A 4,779-nucleotide genomic window follows, 5' to 3' on the forward strand; every position below is an offset into this window, starting at 1 on the left:
GCAGCCTTGGTGAACAAGAGACTTTTTTCAAAAACATAAAAAAAAAAAACCTTTGATTGGTAGTGTATATATTACTTGTTATTAATGTAAAATGAGAAATTAATATGTAAGTGTAAGAAGCTTTCTGTACCTTTGACTTGAATTTCTTTTGTTTAATTAATATTAAGTTATCATAGTTTTACTAAAGCAACAAAACTATTTTAGAAGAAACAATGGTTACTGTGCCATTTTTAAGGGATTCCTTTAACCTACAAACTACACAAATTGACTTGCTTTGGTTTGTTTAGTTATACATTTAAGCTCCATAAAAAGAAGAAGAAGAAGAATATATGAGTATAATGGAGGCCTCTATTTATATCTTTTGAAATATATTGCATGAGCTGAAGATACTCAATTCTCTTTAGGGAAGACTAAACAAATCAACCTAAAAAAAAAACCTTTAGTAAACTGAACAGAGAAAGGTGAGGCAAAAAATATATTATGGTAATGTTTGAACTGGCACGTATGTATGCAGTAGTGAACGTATGGTCTAGGCAAGGTCTGAAGCTTGATGTGGTCTGGTTAATGTGATAACTGGTTTTTATCTGGCTTGTAAATGGACAGGGTTCTGGCCGAGGGGTCAGTGGCCTTGATCCAGCGGGGCATCCAGTAATGTGGTGTCCACTCACAGCGGTCGGGGTAATGCTTCTCAAAGATCTGCCTTATGAAGAAGCCCTCTTTGGTTGTGGGTGGATTGAAAGAGAACCGCGTATTGGCCTTCTCCAACTGAGAGTCATTCACCTGAATGAGAAAAGAAAAATTAAAGGACGAGATGACAGGGAAGAGGCTTTAAAATCACTGTGTCATGTGCATGTGTAGCACCTCAGACTCGATGTGCTCCTGCAGGCTGGTGTACCAGGATTTCTTCATGGATGTCATACCGTCACTGAAGGCCTCCTTTCTCCTCCAGAGAATCTCATCTGGGATGAGTTTCAACCCTTTAAATGCTTCCCTTAAGAGATGCTTCTCCACACCATCCTGCTTCAATCAAACAGGTTATTCAATCTGGTTACAGAAACCACTCAGGTGAATTTTGAAAAAGAAAGTGAAAATACAAGGTACACCATAACTATTGCTCATATTAATCCCTACAGTATAAAGCCTACTGCATCATATCGGATACACACATTTCACATAAGGCCTCTAACATATTAATGACCAAAACCAGTTGTACACAATCTAATACATGTCTTCTGTCAACTGATCAATAGTTTGTTTGTTTTTTAGCAAGCAAAAGGCCTTATAGTATAATTTAAAAAAAATCCAACTTCAGGTTGTGGATTCCATGTCTTTTTACTCTGAAATGATTTTTATAAACTAAAAGAATAAATTTTCAAGATGAACACTTTCTGGACTGAAGCAACTTATCAAAATCTTTTTTCTTTTTTAGAAAAATCATGTTAAGATGAGAGTATCAAATATGATCTATCAGGCTTCTGAGCAACATTTATTTATTCATCTTTGATTTATCATAATTGTAATGCATTGCACTATATGTTTTTCCACCACAAAGAAAACTACAGTGCTTTGATCGTAAAACTAAGCATTTAAATATTATCTCATAGATATAGAGTGACAACTGATATTTATATGATTTTATACAAATAGTCTGTTATAGTATTCTAAAGATCTCATTTGATTTACATTTACATTATAAGCTATCAGAATTTCATCTTATTTTTATGGTAATATAATAAAAGCAACTGCATATTTTACTGCATATTTTGTTCAGTTTGGGCCACTGAATAAAACTGAAGTGCTTTTTTCTGAGTATGAACTCTATATTCTCACTACATCATACTATATGAGCCATAAAAGCCTGAGGTATCACAGAGAGATCCCAAGAGGGAACAAGGCGCAATCTGGGAGGATTTAATCTCCTCGCGTCTCTCAGGAACCTGGCGGTCAGGTCGTGCTTCCTCAAGGATCTTCTATCCACTGCATTGTGATGTGACGCAACGGCAGAGACATATACTTTCAAAGTGGAGGGGCACAGCCTCTGCTTCAACTTTTCTTGCTGGAAGGAAAGCACAATGCTGACCAGACATATCTGGGGGTCCTCTTGGCGAGAGGAACACCAGTCACTGAACAGATCTCACTTCAGATCATAGGCCTGCCTGGTAGAGGGGGCCCTAGCCTGAGTGATAGTATCTGTCACAGCCTGTGAGGGGCCAGGGAGGTCTGCCACATCCCGTCCAAAAGCCAAACATGCAGGTTCCACCGATAGGGACATGGGTGCCAAATAGTGCCCTGCCCTTGAGAAAGAAGATCCCTTCTCAGGGGGATTCTCCAGAGAGGGGCTGTCGCGAGGAGCGTGAGATCGGAAAACTAGGTGGGCCAATACGGCGCAACCAACAGGACCTGCTCCTTGTCCTCCCTGATCTTGCACTGGGTCTGGGTGAGTTGCGACATGCAATGGGGGAGGGTAACCTACCCTGATGGTTGATGTACGGAAACGTTGCAGTGTTGTTCATGTGGATGAGCACATGCTTGTCTTGCAACAATGGACGAAACAAGCGAATTGCAAGTAGTACTGCCAGCAACTCGAAGCAATTGATGTGCCACTGCAGTCGAGGTCCTGTCCAGGAGCCCAAAGCTGTGTGCCTGTTACATACAGCGCCCCATGCCTGCCTGTAGAAAAGCAAAGTCTGACCATGGGCTGAAAAAGCAGTGACAAACTGGATAACGCCGACCTGGGGAGTGTCACGGTGCCATGCTCATCTCAGTACTCGACTGTGCTGCCAGAGCTGAAACGGTCACATTTATAACAACCCAAGCACCGTAACTGAGGCTGTCGACGCCATATGCATCAGGATCCTCTGAAATTGTTTTAGTGGAACCGTCGTTTCCCCCCTGAACGAATTCAGGCAATTCAGCACCGACTGAGCACGCTCGTTCGTGAGACGTGCTGTCATGTTGACAGAGTCCAGCTCCATACAGAGAAAAAAGATGCTCTGCACAAGGGAGAGCTTGGTGTTTTCCCAGTTGACCCAAATCCCCAGCTGGCTGGGATGCTGAAGCACCATATCCCTGTGCTCGCAAAACAGATCTATCGAGTCAGCTAATATAAGCCTGTCGTTGAGATAGTTGAGGACTCGGATGCCCTTCTCCCGAAGTGGGGACAGGGCACCCTCCGCGACTTCTGTAAAGATGCGGGAAGACGGGGACAGCCTAAAGGGGAGGACCAAATCGAAGAAATGGTCTGTGTCAAGGTAGAATGTGCTTTTTCATCAACATCTTGAACGGAAGCCAGTGAAGCGACCGATTCAAGTTCTGCAGATCCAGGATAGGTCGTAACCCACCGCTCTTCTTGGGGACGATAAAATAACAAATTTAATCTCAGATGGACAGACAGGCTCTATCGCAATCTCTGCATGCAGGACAGGGGCATCCCTGTCGGTCACAATCGTAAAGAGGATGCCCCTGAACCTGGGAGGGTGCCTGGTGAACTGAATCGCACAGCCAAGTTGAATCGTTGAATCGTCCGCCCCCCCGGGGGCCCAGATGTTAGTGACCCCAAAAGAGCAACCCCTTCCATCTCTGGGTCGCCCATCTCAGGGACGCTTCGTGGTCTTCTGGCTCGACGCCCCTGTTGTGGAGTCTCCTCCTTGGATTCCAGTTGGGGCGGAGCAGATTTTGACCCAGACCTCAGCGGTTTGGCAACCGGAGTGTCCTAACGAGGCAATATGTGCTTAATGGCCTACATATGCTTCTGGACTGCCGAGAACTGCTGGGCAAAGTCCTCAACAGTGTTGCTGAAAAGGTTCATACAGGTTCAGCCAGAGATGGTGCTCCTGAACTACCATGGTAGACATCACCTGCCTGAGGGACTGTGACGTGACCTTCGTTTTTAAGCTCCTTAACCTGGTGTACTTGCAGGATGGTCATGGCATGCAGGGCAGAGGCGGCCTGGCCCGCAGCACTGTAAGCCTTGGCAGCCAGGACTGACGACAGCTTATAGGCTTTGGACAGAAGGTGCAGATGGTTCCTCCAGGTGGTGGCGTTTTGCGGGCATAGGTGTACCACACCCGCACGCTACACCTGGGGAACGTTGACGTACCCCTTGGCCACCCCACCATCGAAGGTAGTGAGGAGGGAAGAGCTGGGGACTGCTCAGCCCCTCCTCTGATGCTGCGAAAGACATATTATCCTCCTCAGGAGCCCCGAATGAGACACTGGGTCCACCACGGACCAACCGCCGTCATCATCCGTGAGTTTGACGGTGCTACGCTGTGAGGAGCAGGACTTTCGTGGGGGCTGGTCCAGCAGAGCATTCTTGACCGTAATCCTCAGGTCTCCCTTGTCCCTAACCAATGCAGCCTCGAGATATTTATGACCAGAGGAACCGGAATAGGTAGAGCTTGAGGGAAGCCTCATAATGAATTAGAGCCACAACCTCAGCATAGCCATGGACATGTGCTCGCAATGCGGGCATGAACCATCCACCAAAGCTGTCTCAGCATGCTTGCGGCACACACTGCTGTATGCACTGTATAAAGCAGGTGAGAATCTCCTGCAGAGTGAAGGCTTCTTCATTTCTTCGTAAAATTTCTTTTGAAAGAGAGAAAGAGCTCACAAATCATTCGGCTCGGAGGCAAAAATCTGAATGAGTGGATGCACGCTGCCATCTTATATACCCATATGTACGGGGAGTGTCTTGACATGCAAATTCCACTTGCCAATTGACATTGTTTTTTTCTTGTAATGCTCAGAGGTGATTGGGGCTCCCAAGTGAGACCC

Source organism: Sinocyclocheilus grahami, unplaced genomic scaffold, assembly GCF_001515645.1.
Source record: "Sinocyclocheilus grahami isolate Dianchi unplaced genomic scaffold, SAMN03320097.WGS_v1.1 scaffold3681.1, whole genome shotgun sequence".
Classification (NCBI taxonomy): Eukaryota; Metazoa; Chordata; class Actinopteri; order Cypriniformes; family Cyprinidae; genus Sinocyclocheilus; species Sinocyclocheilus grahami.